Here is a 17,586-nt window from a genome sequence, read left to right on the forward strand (position 1 = left end):
GTGAACTAGACTGTGTGTGCAGACCCAGTAAGGGACAGGGACTACCCAGTAAGGGCTGTATGAAAAGATGCCATGCCTGGCAAAGCATCCAACAGATAGTTGGTGAATTAGTAGAATAAGTTGGTGAATAATAGTTGGTGAATAAATATGCTTCTCCTAAAACTGTTCTGATTATGTTTCTTGGCTACTAAAACCTGCAGCACCGTCTGGTAGGTTAAGTCCAGATTTCTGGTCTAGACATTAACGATCTTTCCCAGTGTGGCCCTAGCCTCCAACTTCTCAACTCAAGCTTTTGCTCATGTCAGTGTTTGTGCCTGGGTCACACGTGTGCTCCCTAGGCATTTTGTTGAACTTCCCTAAGTTCATGACTGGTTCTCAACAACCTTGGCTGGAAAGGAATCTTTCTACAGAGACTGGCCAAGCGTTTCTGACTATGTCTTCCGTGGTTTTGTCCAATATAGCTTTTCTTGTACCCCAAGAGGACAAAGACCATTTTAATTTTAAGTACTTGGCATAGAGCCCTGGCCAAAGGGCCTCCTTTGTCCATTCTCTTGGAGGAAGTTAATAAATTGTTTTCCCTCCCACCATCTCATAGGCGACATGCCAGGCAGGATTTATTCAGATGCAACCTTCCTGCACTAGTGGAATGAATAGTTTTGATTCCACAAGTCAAGGATTCATATAAGCGTCAGAGCCAAAGACATCCTACACAGACATGGGGAAGTATTTGTCCAAATATCTACCCTGGCTAGCAACTGATAAAACAGTCTCCTCCATCAAGATGCTTTTAGGAGCCGCATGTTTTCGGATATCAAAGTAGAAGGAAATAGTTAAAAGTTTGAGATTCTTGTGACATAACCAAGTTCAATAAGTTTAAAAATTAGAAAAATCTAGATGCATATTCCAAATGCAGCCCTTCCTAGCTGATTACTTCTGGTTCAGCTGCTCGTCCCCATCTTACAAAAGAAGCCACTGAGGTTTGGGGAAATACAAATGCAGCACAGAATCTGCACGTAGTAAGAGCACAATATTAATATATGTAAATGCTTATGCAACTTGATTGGCTCTGAGCTTCAGCTCTCTCTTCTACAAAATAGGAATTATATGGAGCATATGTTACATATATGCATCACTCGAAACACTAAGCCTGTGGGTCCTCACCTATAAAATCAAAGTTCTCATCCCTACTCTCCACCAACTTTGATCCTCACACACTGGAAGATAAAGTACGTGAAGCCCTGGGGCAACAGGGTGGCTCAGTCAGTTAAGCATCTGCCTTTGGCTCAGGTCATGATCCCAGGGTCCTGGGATCGAGTCCCATATCAGGCTCCTGCTATTCCCTCTGCTTGTGTTCTCTCTTTCTGTCTGTCAAAAAAAAAAAAATCTTAAAAAAACAAAAAGTAAGTGAAGCCCTTTGTGGAGCAGCTTCCCTGCGATTATACCTATTATAAGTAGACTTTAATCAAGGTATATGGGAAAGGACATAGGTTCTGAGTTCAGGAAGTCTTGGATTCAAATCCTAGCTCTGCCACTTACTAGTTGTGGGGAAATTAGTAATTCCAGCCCTTCTTTGACCCCTAATTTCTTCCCTTGTGAAATGGGGCTTGACCCTTTGTAGGTTGACGGCAAGGATTAAAGGGGACCGGTGTGGAGGAGTGCCTGCACATGGCTTCCCCTTTCCAGTCACTGCCGTCCACAAGCTCCCACCCCTCAGATGTCAGTGCTTTGCCCACTACTCAAAAGAACGTAGGAGAGGGATGTGTGAGTGAATTTTCCCTAGAGGTAAGCATAGCAGTTCTTCTATAATTTTTAATTAACATTAACATTAACAAAGGGACAGATAATAGGGAGAAAAAGGAGTGCTTGGCCTCTTAGAGGCCTGTGCTTGCTCTTGGATATCAGAATATAGTCAAGTACCAAGTTTAGTCTCTGATCGCCCTAAAAAAACCCCAGAAAAGCCTAATTTATGGTTTTATTCTCATTCCAGAGAGGAACAGTGGGTTCTTTCTCCAGTTGTCCCTGTTCTTAAGAAGGGAGGGGCCAGGGATGTATTTCACAGCTAAGTCAAGGGCTTTGCTCCAAATCCAGATTTAGGTCCTGAGCAGTATGAACAGCTGACTCTCTTGCTTAATGAAGATGATCGATTGCTTTCCTAATAAAACTTCACTTCAAAGAAGGACTCATTCAAGTATTTATTTAGGACCTACTCTATACCAGATGCTGCTTTGGCCATTTAGAGGGGTAGATCAGGCAGAGAGTGGTCACCAAAGCAGGGTGGTGTGGTGGAAAGAGGCCTAGTTCTGGTGCTAAGAAACCTAGGTTCACCTTCTGGTGTTGAACTTACTGTCCGTGTAACCTTGGGCTAACCTCTTTGAATCCGAGCTGTAATAAATCCCTACTTCATTGGGTTGTTTGGAAGCATGTGCTATGCTGGCTGGACACCCCACGTTCAAACAGACCTGGATAGAATTCCAGCTATACCACTTGCCACCACGTGGCCTTGGGCGTAAGTCACTTTCCTTCTTTGTGCCTCAGTTTTCTCCGTGCAAAAAATAGAAATAACAATTCATCACTTACAAGGCTGTTGGGATGGTTCAGAGCTAACACTAGCAAATGAAAGCACTTCATGAAGTTCAAGGCAGGGGGAAGATTTTTTTTCCAGGTCAAACTGGAATCCATCCTGAACTTCCTTGCTTTTCTCAAGGTTAATTCTTTCATTACTTGCTTGATTCAACTGTCCTGAAGCAGGCTGCCTCTATGGTCAAATAATCTTCGACAAAACAGGAAAAAATATACAGTGGAAAAAAGACAGTCTCTTCAATAAATGGTGCTGGGAAAACTGGACAGCTATATGTAGAAGAATGAAACTCGACCATTCTCTTACACCATACACAAAAATAAACTCAAAATGGATAAAAGACCTTAACGTGAGACAGGAATCCAACAGAATCCTAGAGGAGAATATAGGCAGTAACCTCTTCGATATCAGCCACAGCAACTTCTTTCAAGATATGTCTCCAAAGGCAAAGGAAACAAAAGCCAAAATAAACTTTTGGGACTTCATCAAAATCAAAAGCTTCTGCACAGCAAAGGAAACAGTCAAGAAAACAAAGAGGCAACCCACGGAATGGGAGAAGATATTTGCAAATGACAGTACAGACAAAAGGTTGATATCCAGGATCTATAAAGAACTCCTCAAACTCAACACACACAAAACAGACAATCATATCAAAAATGGGCAGAAGATATGAACAGACACTTCTCCAATGAAGACATACAAATGGCTATCAGACACATGAAAAAATGTTCATCATCACCAGCCATCAGGGAGATTCAAATTAAAACCACATTGAGATACCACCTTACACCAGTTAGAATGGCCAAAATTAGCAAGACAGGAAACAACATGTGTTGGAGGGGATGTGGAGAAAGGGGAACCCTCTTACACTGTTGGTGGGAATGCAAGTTGGTGCAGTCACTTTGGAGAACAGTGTGGAGATTCCTCAAGAAATTAAAATAGAGCTTCCCTATGACCCTGCCATTGCACTACTGGGTATTGACCCCAAAGATACAGATGTAGTGAAAAGAAGGGCCATCTGTACCCCAATGTTTATAGCAGCAATGGCCACGGTCGCCAAACTGTGGAAAGAACCAAGATGCCCTTCAACGGATGAATGGATAAGGAAGATGTGGTCCATATACACTATGAAGTATTATGCCTCCATCAGAAAGGATGAATACCCAACTTTTGTAGCAACAAGGATGGGACTGGAAGAGATTATGCTGAGTGAAATAAGTCAAGCAGAGAGAGTCAATTATCATATGGTTTCACTTATTTGTGGAGCATAACAAATAGTATGGAGGACAAGGGGAGTTAGAGAGGAGAAGGTATTTGAGGAAAATTGGAAGGGGAGATGAACTATGAGAGACTATGGACTCTGAAAAACAATCTGAGGGTTTTGAAGGGGTGGGGGGTGGGAGGTTGGGGGTACCAGGTGGTAGGTATTGGAGAGGGCACGGATTGCATGGAGCACTGGGTGTGGTGCAAAAACAATGAATACTGTTATGCTGAAAATAAATTTAAAAATTAAAAAAAAACTGACTTATTAAGCGAACTTCTGCCACCTGCTTTCCTTTGTCCTGGGTCTACCCTCCTCTAGGTGGTACCCCCAGAAGCCTTGCTCTGCAAGTGTACAACTGTGCTTTGTTGGACTTGAGAGACCACTGTTTCTTTCCCTCACTGTTGCCTCTCCCCACTTTGGCTATCAGGTTATTTCAGGGAATGCACGTCTCTCATGGGCGTTTCCGCTAGATGCGACAGAGTTTCTATTCTTTGGCTCATCCTGCATATGTGAACACATCTATTAAATCCTGGCATTCTTAACTTGTGCAGTGTGAGACCCAAAGGCCTTTCTGGGCAGGGTACTGTGAGTCAGGAGTGGAAAATTAGAGAAGCTGGTGTCCTGGATCTACGTTTCTCTATCCTTCTACCCTTAGAGGGTGGAGGCCACTCTGAGTCCCTGAAAAGATTTTCCTTAGGGCAGCATATTGCAGGGGTGACCCAGTGGAGCCCAGATGTGCACTGGAGTCGGGCTGGTGGCAGAACCAGTGGCATGGGATTGATTTGCTGGAGCTGATATGCATGGACTTTTTAAGGGGGAGTGGAAGGAGAAAGGAGTTGATATCCATCCAAAAACCTAAAGTCAAAGGTGTAGAGGATGGTGGAAGGGATGGTGTGGCATCTGTGTCCCAGCTGTCTGTTATACTGGGACACAATGAGAGACCATAGATATTTATAAGGTGTAAACCTGAGATTTGATTCACTGATGCAACAGACAGGAGTATTTCTGGTCACTAACCCCCTGTTGTCATGAAATTTCATGGCATCAACCTTATAGAGTCTTGCTGCCAGCTTTTCAGGAATGATACCCACATGCGAGGTTCTTGTAGCTCTTCTCTCTGAAAGCCTCACTGTCCTTGTTTAGAAAGTAGCAATGATAGTTTCTGCCTCAGATCCTGGGTGAAGAAGTCAAACTAGATGTCAAAATGGAAATTTCTCAAAAAACCAAAACCCCTGGGAGATTGTTAGAAATGTGGAATGGGCAAGAGGCCTTGTGGAAAGCCTAAGAGAGACAGGTAATGGGACAGTTATATCTGTGTTGGCTGGGAATCAAGAATGGAAAGATTGGCTTCAAGTGGACCGCTTCATTCAAAATAGAACATTGTTGTTTATCTGCTGACTCCTGCGGTGGTTCCTCTCGTGAGTGTCCACCATGATTCTGGTCAGTGATGGTGCTAGCATGGGAATCCTCCCCAGAATGGCAGATTTCGAGGCTATTGGTGATAGCTAGGTCATCACACCCCTAGAGAGGCTCTTCCCTCCCATGGCAGAAATTGATCCCACAACTAGAGCTCTGAAACTATCTCCCATGTGTCTTAGAAGCATTTGAGGAAGAAGAGAAATGGGTTTGTTTTCTTCCAACATTTGATAGCTTCCTTGAGACACTTCTCTCTTTTTGAAAACAGAGGTTTGTTTTGAGTTCTTAGAATCATAACATTTCAGACCTGGGGGGTGGTGGGGGGCACTTTGAGTTCATCAAATCTAATCCTTTGATGCTACATGAAAGGAAATTTGAGTCCAGAGTGGGGGAGGGGTTTCCTTGAGGTTTTACAGCCATGTCATGTTGGGACAAAAGCCTGGACCTTTCTCCTTAGTGAAGATCCTCTAGCATATCAAGAAGTGGATCCAAACCCTCTTCTTACCCTTTAGGTGACCCCTCTAGGCATGCAGGGTTTCTTGGGAACTGTACGTCAGGTTTCTTAGGCAGAACAAGCAAATGAGCATTTATGGCCTGGGCTTCCTGGTAGAGATCTTCTGGTAGAGATCTCCTGTAGTAGTGGCCACCCTGGGGTCCGCTGCCACTCCCCACATCCTACACTCAGCTCCTGCCACCAGGATTTGGACTAAGATGACCCAAGAATGGAAGGAGAGTGGCTTGGGCCCAGGATGTCAGGAGATATTTATTCTCTGGGTTGGCAATTGCATGGCCCTGAGAGTGAGTGTCTCCTTGAACTTGCATCTAAGCACTCGTCTCACTCTGCTGCTGGCCTTGACCTTATGGCCATTCATGTCATGCCCTCTCCCATCTCTGGAACTTTGCTTTTCCTTCTGCCTCTGAGACCCACCTGGGTCCCCTCACCTACTGGGCTCAAAGATTGCTTCAGAGGGAACTTCTCTGAGATAATGCAGCTGCCCCCTTCACTTTTACTCCTTCATTTGGCTTTAATTTCCACCACGAACTCCTCACCTCCCAATAGATTAGTCTCTTGTCCACCCTCCCTTTGGCACCCAGCATACACAGACATGGAGTACACCCTCAATGTTTCTCTGTTGACTGAAGGACCAAAAGAATGAATGGGAGACACCTGTCTTCCCACCTCCTTTGTGATGTTATTTTTCAATCCATAGAGTCACTCTGGTCAAATCTTTGCTCTCACTGTCTCCACAGAACCGCCCCAAAAGATTCAACCTTAAAGTGCTTTGACTTACCTAGTTCATAACACACATGGACCTTTTAAAACATTTAACTTCACCTAGTTTTTAAATTTTTTTTAAAGATTTTATTTATTTGTCAGAGAGAGAGAGAGAGAGAGACAGCGCGAGCAAGCACAGGCAGACAGAGCGGGCAGGCAGAGGCAGAGGGAGAGGCAGGCTTCCTGCCAAGCTAGGAGCCCGATGTGGGACTCGATCCCAGGACACTGGGATCATGACCTGAGCCGGAGGCAGCTGCTTAACCAACTGAGCCACCCAGGCATCCCCCAGTTTTTATATTAAAAAAAGTCTATCATCTCACAAGCCACCACCTAGAGGCCAAATGTTTAGTGAAGTTGTTCCCTATACTTCGCACATGTTTGCTAAATCCCAGTGCAGTGGTTTACCTGGTGAGATGAAGTGCACTCCTCTGTGTCACCCAGGGCTCCTCTGGTAGGACAGGCAGCTTCCTTGTCACCTTCCTCCCCATTCAAAACTGTCCATGTCCCCCGACTGCCTTTAGAGTAAAATTTGAACTCAGCAGGCCTCCTGCTACTCTATAAGATCTAACCCAGCTTTTCTATTATTTTCTCTCCCTTGTACCTTAAAAATCTTTGCTCCAGACAGGCTGGTCTCCTCAGCATCCTTCTAAGACTTGGGTCTGTGGCTCTCTCCCTTAGAAATCTTATCCGGTCCTATAGCTCCCCCGACTCCCCTCAACAATTCCTGGTTTCTAGGCCTAACTTCAGTTTGAATTTCAAATTGCCTGCTGGCATCTCTTTCCATGAATCCTTCCAGCAGCTAAAATTCAACACAGCTGAAGTCTGCCTTTATTTCCCCTCTCCATTGGCTCCTCCTTACTCTGCCCCCATCACTACTCAGAGTCGCCCCATGGTCCTAGACTCTTGAGTGAGAAATCCCAGAGTCTGAGAAACTTTCCCTTTTCCTTGCCAGCCGTGCCTAGCAAACCACCGTACCTTATTAATTCATCCTAATAATAGTTATTAGCATCAACTAATCACAGATCCATTACACATCAAGTAGCTTTGAAGATATTATCTATAGTCTCCAAAAGAAGGCTCTGGGTTACTTAGAGTACAGATGAAGTGTTTGCACAAAGAGACTGAGGCTTCTGTGGTATAAACAAAGCATATGTCTAATCTTCTGAAGAGTCGAGGGGGACTTGGTGTGGGGTACATCCAGGATCCCTGGCTGGTAGGTCAGTCCATCACCTGCATGGTGTGGCTTTGGGACCTGCTCTGGTTGCTTCCATTTCCTAGCCCTCAGAAAGAATGGAAGAGGTTCCCTGGCAAGTAGTGAAGCTGTCTTTAAGGAGTGATTTGAGGGTTGCTTGTTTCACTTCTGCTCATGTCCACTGTTCTGAGCTGAGGTTTCTGACCACCACAGCTGCAAAGGAGGCCAGGAAACACAGCCTCCAGCTCATGGCTGTGTGTGCCCAGCTAAAATATGATGGAAGCTCTATCACAATAAGGAAGAAAAGGATGATGGATACTGATGGGTCTTGTTACCTTCAGTTCAAAGATTAGGAAACAGAGGCTTTCAGAACTGGAGTGATTCACCCCAAGGTCCCAGAACTTTCCAGGACTGGCTCCCAGGTCTGCTGACTTGATGAGTCTCTGTTATCCTGCAGGACCCTTCAACAAATAGCATTGGTGTGACCACGATGAAGAGAAAGACCACCTCCAGGCCAAGCTCTGGTCAGATTTCACAAAGAAGGTGGTGTGAAGGAGGGAAGGATGGGGCCTGGTTGATTGGAGTAGAGGAGAAAAGGAAATGGGCTCGTTTCTTCTCAGTGGGTGGGTCTGTATGCCATGTTTAGGGGCAGTCATTTCAATTCAGCTCACTGAACACTCCTCAAGGGCCTCTTCTGCGGAAGGCTGGCCCTCACCCTCTCTGTGACCTGGCCTCAGCTTCAGCCTGGGGCATTCTCTCTTCTTACTCCCTCGCATGCACTGATTTGTCATGGCTGGACCACTCATGCCCACTGCATGTGCACATGCCTGGAATGGTCTGTCCCCACCCTCTCCTGGTCACAGTTGTTTGTACTTCATGACAGTTGGGGAGTTTCTTGTCCAGGAGGAGTCCCCTGACCCTTTCCCTCCACCAGCTGGGTTAGGAGGTTCCTTTGCACCCTGAGCATTGCAGTCCCCTATCACAGCACTTAAATCACAATGCATGAGATGTCGGCTTGGCTCCCCACTAGAATACTCTATGAAGAAGGCTCACAACATTTCCATCCCTAGCACTTAGCACAGAACAAGGAAGAAAAAATGCCAGTCTCCCCTGGAGACTGCAAACCCTATTGAGGGTTGAACCAGGGTTATTTTTATCATTATTTTTTAATTCAATAAACACCAAAATAATACGCATAACCAGCAGATCAGAGTCAAGGTTTTAGCCCGTTGTATTGGTTTGCTGGAGTTGCCTTAACAAAAACCACAGAGTGTGTGTCTTAACAGAAATTCATTGTCTTACAGTTGTGGAGGCTCAAAGGAGGAGATCAAAGTGTGGCAGGATTGGTTTTCTGAGACCCTTCTTGGTGCCTTATAGACCGCTTTCTTCTCTCTGTGTCTTTATGTGGCCTTCCTTCTGTGTGTGTCTGTGTCCTAACCTCTTCTTACCATGACACCAGCCATATTGGATCAGCATCCACCTGAACAACTTCATTTCGCATTAATTACATCTTTAAAGGCCCTGTCTCCAAATACAGTCCCATTCTGAGGTAAAGAAGTTAGGACTTCAGCCTATGAATTTGGTGGTGGGGTTAGGGGTCCACAACTCAGCCCCTAACACTGACATAAATTATGGCCTAGAGAAGAGGGAATAGTAAGTTCTGAATAGGAAGGGCAGGGGAACATTCATGTGGGATATTATCCAAGTCCTCAGCCCTGTGGGCTTCTTGAGGGAAAGACCGTAGATATTCCTTTGTATTCCATATGCCTGAAGCAGGGTATGACTTGCAGAAGGTGCTCACAGGACAGCCTAGAATAAACAAGTGAGCAGGCCAGCTAATGAACCAGCATTTGATCTAACAATGCTGCTATTTTGATAGCATCGCTGCTAGTGGGGTGACTGCTCTTTGTGGTTTTCTTGGGCCCCCTACTCCTCTCAGGGTCAGAGAGCAAGGCTCCACGTTTCTCATTTGCCTCCTACAATGGCCATCAGGATCAAAACTTTCCAACCCAATTAAACATTTGGGTGGTTGGGACCCGCCCAAGGAAAACAAGAGTGTGTTCAATCAAATCTTTTATTTGGAAAATGTTTTTCAGCTGAGAGGCTTGGGCCCCTGGTCATTGGCTGGCTCTGGGACCCTGTTGTGAAAAGCCAGAGTGGAAATTTAGAAAAAATACAACAGCTTAGAATTCAAACGATTATCCTTCAAATAGGTTACCTTCTTTTTTTTTTTTTTTAAAGATTTTATTTATTTATTTGACAGAGGCAGATCACAAGTAGACGGAGAGGCAGGCAGAGAGAGAGAGAGAGGAGGAAGCAGGCTTCTTGCTGAGCAGAGAGCCCGATGTGGGACTCGATCCCAGGACCCTGAGATCATGACCTGAGCCGAAGGCAGCGGCTTAACCCACTGAGCCACCCAGGCGCCCCGATAGGTTACCTTCTTTACAGTTTTCCAGAAGGCTTTCCCTTCCATGATTTGATTTGACCCTCTAGACAGCCCTGCGAAGTAACAGGAAGAGGGTGGGCTTTGCCATCCAGATGTTGATTCCAAACCCCATGCTACCACTCACCGTTGGTAAGAAATTGGGAGAGCTGACACGTTTCTTTAAGATCTGCTCTTGTCATTTGTGTGACAGAGATGATAATATTTACCTCGTAAAACTGCTTTGAGGGTTATCGGATACCTGGTGTGAGAAAGAGCCTTGCACATTTTGGACCCACAAGAAATAGAGCAAAAGCTCAAAACAATATTTGATCCTGTTCTCCCTCTCCTCCCCTCTTTTAAAAATTCCTTTTTCTTTCTTTTTTTTGTTTTGTAAAATAAAATACAGTAAATATCTCATAGAATGATTGTGGTGATTAAATGAATAATACGCATATATGATAAGTACTCAGTAAAGGGAATTATGGCCATTCTTTTTAGACTCTGATACCTTTAAAAAAATGAGATCAGTAGCTACCTTCCTTCTGAATGTTTCAAACTTTTAATCACCTCTGACTTTGAAAAAAGTCTTATAATTTCCAACTTAAGAGAAAATTGACAGAGGTATGGAAACACCACCAGACTGGGAGTGAAGTGCCCAGGCTGGGGTTCGGTTCTGTTGTTTCCTTGCCACAAGACCTTAGGAAATCACTGTCTCTCTCTGGGCCTTGGGGTCCTCATCTCTGCAATGAGCTCACTGGACAAGATGAATATTCCTCGCAGCCCCCAAGAATCTGTGCTTTGTCCAAAAACCTTTTGCCCATGTCCGGTAAAAATCCTTAGCACTTAAAAGGGGAAATTTAATCAGAATTTTTCTGATTCATGTGTACTTAACCAAACAGAACCCTACTTTCTAAGAGCTCTTTGATGTGTAAGCTGCCTTAAGGAGATTTTTTAAAGGGGTATTTTAAAAGTGTGTTTTTTTTTTTTTTTTCTTAGAAACAGGAAATCAGGTTTTGGCAAGAGGGAAAGAAATTTGAACACACCGAGGACTGGGGGTGGGGCAGTGGGTTTGTTTTCGGTGGGCAGGATTTGAGAGGGTAACTGACGTTGGCAAGAGGCGTCTTTGGCCACCCTGGAGCAGCCTCCCCAGGATCTGCCAGCTCAAAAGGCTGTGTGAGCATCGGGGGCGGTGGCCAAGGAGCTGTGCTGAAAGCTTCTCCCAAGCCTCTCAGGACTGGTTGAATGTTTAATTTCACCCCAACCCCACATCATACTTATTTCTCTTTTGCGATATTTGGCAATCCAAATTACCAAATACCTTGAATGACCTCTAAAGAAAATATTTTTCCCTCGCTGATCCGTTTTCCCTTCCAGAAAAAAAATAAAAAGAGGGGGGAAAAAAAACCAGATGAGCACACCGATAAGTGTGTGTGGCAGAGAGTTCTAGTTATCCCTTTGAACGTTTCTGAAAAGCTCTGTAAGCCAAGTGGTTTTTGCAAAATAGTCATCAAACGGGCAACTGGGGTGGTGGGAGGAGGTCCCAGGTCAGCCTCCCACTGGATGGGGGACTTGGAACTTTCCCCTCTGCCCTTCAGCTTCCTCCTCTCCAGGATGGAGAAATGAGGACTGTCAACAGTGTGGCTGAGAAGATCAGGTCAGATCGGGGATCCTTTGAGCCCCCCAGGAGTTGTGCAATGAATGCCCCCTTTTCCATTTTAAAGGATGGGTGGTGCTTTTGTCAAATGACTAGTCTGTCCCTTGTCCTTTGCAAAGCATCCGCATGGAATGCCTTTGTCGATAGTCTTTGGCGTTCCTTTGGCTTATAGATCCATCAGCCCCATCTCTGCCTTCATGTCCCCATGACATTTTCCCCCCGTGTAGGCAGGGAGAGGTGGCACGCCATGCAGAAGAGGACTGGGCCAAGAGCCAGGTGACCTGGCCTCCAGCGTCTCTTTCTTTTTCTTTTTAATTGTGGTTAAAAAACCACATAACATAAAGTTTATTCTCTTAATTTTTAGGTATACAGTTTAGTAGTGTTAACTATATTCACATTATTGTGTAACAGATCTCCAGAACTTTTCACCTCGCAAAACTGAAACTCTATACCCATTGAATAACTCCCCACTCTGCCGGCCCCCCAGCCCCTGGCAGCCACCCTTCTACTTTCTCTTTCCACGATTTGGGCTACTCAAGAGATCTCAGGTATGTAGAATCATACGGTATTTGTCTTTCAGTGACTGGTTTATTTCACTCAGCATAATGTCTTCCAGGTTCATCCTTGTAGTAGCACGTGCCAGGATTTCCTTAATTTTGTGGATGAATACTCCATTGTCTCTACATATGACATTTTGTTTATCCGTTCACCTGTGGGTGGGTATCTGTGCTACGTGCCCTTCTTGGCTATTGTGAATAATGCTGCAATGAATATGGGTGTGAATGTATGTCTTCAAGATCCTGCTTTCAATTCCCTTTGGATCTCTAACCAGAAGTAGAATTGCTGGGTCCTATAGTAATTCCACTTCAGTCTGTTGAGAAACCTTCATACTGTCTTCCATGGCACGCCATTGCACATTCTCACCAGCCACTCACAGATATTTCAGTTTCCCCACATCCTTGGCAACACTTGCTATGATCTGGTTTTGGGTAGTGGCCATTCTGATGGGTGTTAGGGGATGGCCCATTGTGATTTTGATTGGCGGGTGACCTAACTTCTAAAGTGCTGGTGACATCTCTTTTCCTTGCTGGCCTTGTGACCCTGGTGTAATGTCTGGTTTCCCTGTCTCAGGGCACTTGTGGTAGGCCTGTCCAGAATGATGACCAGGATGCAGGCTAGGAGTGGGCAAGGATCCCAAGTGGGTTAGTCTGCTTGGGCTGTCCTAACAGAATACCACAAAGTGAGTGGCTTTGACGAAAGACATTATCTGCTTGTCTTCTGGTTTTGGAGGCCAGAAGTCTTTTTTTTTTTTTTTTAAGATTTTATTTATTTATTTGACAGACAGAGATCACAAGTAGGCAGAGAGGCAGGCAGAGAGAGAGGAGGAAGCAGACTCCCCGCTGAGCAGGGAGCCCGATGCGGGGCTCGATCCCAGGACCCTGAGATCATGACCTGAGCTGAAGGCAGAGGCTTAAACCCACTGAGCCACCCAGGTGCCCCTAGGGGCTAGAAGTCTTAAGATCAGGGTGCCAGTAGGGTTGATATGAGGGAGAATCTCTTCCATGCCTTTTCCCTAGCTTTTGATGGTTTGTTGCCAATCTTTGTAATTCCTTGACTTATAGACACAGTATCCTGACCTTTGCTTTCATGTTCACATGACATCTTCCCTGGGTGGATGACCAAATTTCCCCTTTTTATAAAGATACCAGTCATATTGGATTAGGCTTGCCCTAATGACCTCATTTTTAACCTACCATTTAACCTACATTTGTAGTAAGGTTAAGAGATCCTATTTCCCAATAAGGTCACCTTTTAGGTACTAGAGGGTAGGTCTTCAACACGTTATTTTGGGGGTACATGATTCAAGCCACAATACCAGTATCTTGGAGCTTGCATGCAAAGATCCCCTAACATGTCTAGGGGATGAGGAATTAAGAGAGTGATGGTGAGCCAGAAGCATGGAGGATGAGGACCCCAACTGGGAAGTTCACAATCCTTCAACTCTTCCCAGAGGCCAGCAGGGTGAAGGAAATCTTCAAGCCAGGCGAATGCTCAGATCTGGGAGTGTGAGCAAGATCCTGAGCAAAGTGAAAGGAGCTGGAGTACTTGTGATTGTCCATGTTGGTGGCTGTGGGAGAGCTGGCCCGATTTAAAGGCACAGGGTGTGGGGCGCCTGGGTGGCTCAGTGGGTTAAGCCACTGCCTTTGGCCCAGGTCATGATCTCAGAGTCCTGGGATCAAGCCCTGCATCGGGCTCTCTGCTCAGTAGGGAGCCTGCTTCCTTCTCTCTCTCTGCCTGCCTCTCTGCCTGCTTGTGATCTCTCTGTCAAATAAATAAATAAAATCTTAAAAAAAAATAAAGGCACAGGGTGGTCTAGAGCAGTGGGTTCTGTTAGCTGACATCAGCTTTTCAGGAAAGGGAGCACAGATAAGTGTCAGGGTGAGACAAATCTATTGCAGCTTGCTCTAGCCTGTAAGTGGCTAGGGAGTGTGTTATATGGAGGTTAGGGAAGGATCACAAACATCAGAGGCTTGACTGAAGTCCTAATCTTTATTGGGGTGCAGTACCCCAACAATTGCCTGAGTGACTCAGTTCTGCTTGACCAAAGATCACTGATCTTTGTCTGGTGTTCTTTGGTCCAGTGCCACCCCATGATAACACCCTGCTTAACTTGAACTCTAGCTGTGGATACAAAATACATAGTGGATGCTGTAATGTGTCATCTCCGTGTCCCTTCAGCAATGAATGACTTTGCTCTTCAGTGGCAGGAGATGTCTCTGGCTGTCTCTGGAAATTGCCCTGCAGTGGGGAGAGTTGCCTCACCTAAAGCCATTCCTCCTTTCTGGGGTAGCCTGCCTCCAACGATGCTTGCTGCAGAAAGTCCTCTGCTTGTCTTGTGAAGTGGGTAACGCCAAAGGGTCTTTCCAGCTTCTGAGCCCCCTGTGGGGTCAGCAGAAGCCTTCTCTGCAGCCTGGTTTTTCCTTCCTCCCCATCTTACACCCCTTCTTTCCCTTCCCTTCCAAGTGTGCCCTACTCAGCATCCTGAGTGCTATTTCCATCTCAGCCCACCTCCCCAGGAACCCAACCTACAGCCTCACATCTTCCAAATAGGAGAGGCCTGAACTTGAAAACGAATATTGCAGCCCCCCAGAGCAAGGCCCTAGAAAAAGAAAGGACTGTAAAAGGCATGTGATTGTAGTCAGAACGTATTTCTCTCATAAATTAAATAGGGAATGGACAGATCCAGGCTCCAACTTTCTTTTAAAGACACATGACTAGAGAACATCTTTCTGGCTTTGGTTCAAGATCACGAGGACGAAGGGAATGGCATTGCTGTACAGAAAAAGTCTACTGGTGTATTTGTTTGAAAATATTTTCTTAATCAGGGAAGTCTCTTTCCCCAAAGTGCATGCACACACAGAGTTGTTACATCTGACAGGTGTGAAAAGCAAGCTTCGGAGGATATTTTCTGCCCAGTCTATGGCCGTGCATGAAGAGATAGGTGTTCTCTGGCCCTGGTTCTGTGTAAATGCATCCCATCTGTTGTGAACTTCTCAGTACTTGGCCCGAGTCACTTTCTAAGAAAAGAGGAATTTAAGAGGGGCTTTTGCAAAGTCAGCAAGTAGAACCTCCAGCTGTTTGGAAGATGTTTTTGGCAGTGCTGGGGGTATGGGCAGTAATGAGTGGCTGGAGGTAAGGATGTGACTAGAAAGTTCTCACCTGCAGAGTCAGGCAGGTAGACATGTGCTAATCTTTATTTACATAAAGATGAGATGAGTCTTTACCTTAAATGCACATGCTTAGATACACAGGCTGTGTGCTCACAGGCGTAAACACCATTAACATTTCTAGGTATTCATAGATTGAAATCAGGTTTCATGGGATTAGAGATCCCTGTTTCAGCTCTTAATAGAGCCTTATTCTTGATACCACCACTCAATGATCCAACCTTCTATGGCTGTACATTGGCTAACCATGTAAGGTCCCCTCTCTTCAGTTGAAGTTCAAGGTCTTCCATGATTGAAACCTGAGAAAACCTTCATGCTAATCACTAGTATTTCTGGTCTCCTTCTTTCAGGTACATGGAGTAATTGTCCTCCCAGTCCCTTGACATTAGCCAAGGCTGTGAAGTTTGATTTGGCCAATAAAATAGGAGTAGAATTGACATAAGTCATGTATGGATGGAGCTGTTTGAGAGCTGGAGATCTATTCTCCATGGTTCTATTTCCCGTGTTCCAATGATTATGAAAGTATGCATCCTAAATGAAGATGCCATAAAAATGAAGAATCCTTGAATATTAACTGATGTGAAGGGAAACTGTCCTCGATCAGTACTGGACCGATAAGGGACTTTGTGTGAACTAGAAATAAATATGTTTGTGCTCGGTCATTGAGATTATAGTGTAACTTAGCTTATCATGGCTGAAAACAGAATTCCTCCTGTCCTAGCTTTACCTATAGCTACTTCCCTTACTGGAAAGAATATAGATTTTGACATCAGAAGACTTGCTCAGTTTTCACCTTTAGTGAAAGAAGACAAATACCATTTGCCATACACAGTGGTTTTGCTTGGCTCATAGGTCAATATAAAATATTATATAACTTCTTTCCTCTAACCCAACACTTTAACCTCATCAGAATACTTGCTTTTGCCTCTAGGTACCCTCCGTTTTTAGACAAGGAATCTCTCCTGAATTCTTTGTTTCAAACTTGAGTTTTTGACAAATTACAGTATCATAAGGGGCATCACGGGGACCCAGTTGGAAAGCAGCCTGGAGTTTATATATGTCAAGGAAGCTGATCTTGGCTTGTAAACAGAGAAAAGTAAGCATTCCTAAAAGTCAGGAAGATGGATGGATTAACGGTGTGAATTAGGAAGATAAATGCTCTAAAACCAAGCTCTCCTCCATGTCTAGAGCATTAATATTTAATGAAAAGTGAACCCTTTCAAGACTTAAATAGCATACTGAACTTAGTCATTCATTCAAAAATATCTATGAAGCTTCTACCATGTGCCAGAGTATAATCCAGGCACTGGAGATAAAGCATTGAACAAAACAGAGAAGGTCTCTACCTTTCAAGTATGAAATTGCTTTTTTGGAAGGAGAGATAGTAAACAAGTAGTAATAAGTAAATAAGCTGCTGTCAGATGGTGATAAATGTTATGAAGAAGTAAGCCCAGCATGGCAGAGAAGAATAGTGCTATGGGACCTAGTCCATCTGCGTCATCTAGAAGACCTCACTCAGGGGTGATGGGTGTGCTGAGCACTGAAGCTGAGAGCCAGTCAAGGGGATGTCTTGGAGAAGAGGGAGAAACAAGTGAATGTTTTTGGTGTATGACAGGGCTTGAAGGGAGGAGGAGGGAAGTCATTAAGGCAGAAGGAGTAGAAGAGGCAGGGAAGAGAGAACAAATAGGATAAGGTGAGAGAGGTACTCCTGGGCCAGGATATGTCGTAGGGCTTGTGGGCCACAATTAGGGGTTAGAATGAAACTCAAATGGCGCTGTGATGAGATGAAACCATTGAAGGATTTTTCTTTTTCTTTCTTTTTTAAAAATTTTATTTACTTGAAAGAGAGAGCACTGGCAAGAGAGAACATGAATGGGTTGGGGAAGACAGAAGAAGAAGGAGAAGCAGACTCCTGTCTAGCAGGAAGCCCACCTGATGCAGGCCTGGATACCAGGATCCTGAGATCATGATCTGGACCAAAGACAGATACTTAACTGACTGAGCCACCCAGACACCCAAGTAGATTTTTCTTTTCTTTCTTTAAAAGTTGAGA

Source organism: Enhydra lutris, unplaced genomic scaffold (genome assembly GCF_002288905.1).
Source record: "Enhydra lutris kenyoni isolate GAN:26980312 unplaced genomic scaffold, ASM228890v2 scaffoldscaffold9, whole genome shotgun sequence".
Classification (NCBI taxonomy): Eukaryota; Metazoa; Chordata; class Mammalia; order Carnivora; family Mustelidae; genus Enhydra; species Enhydra lutris.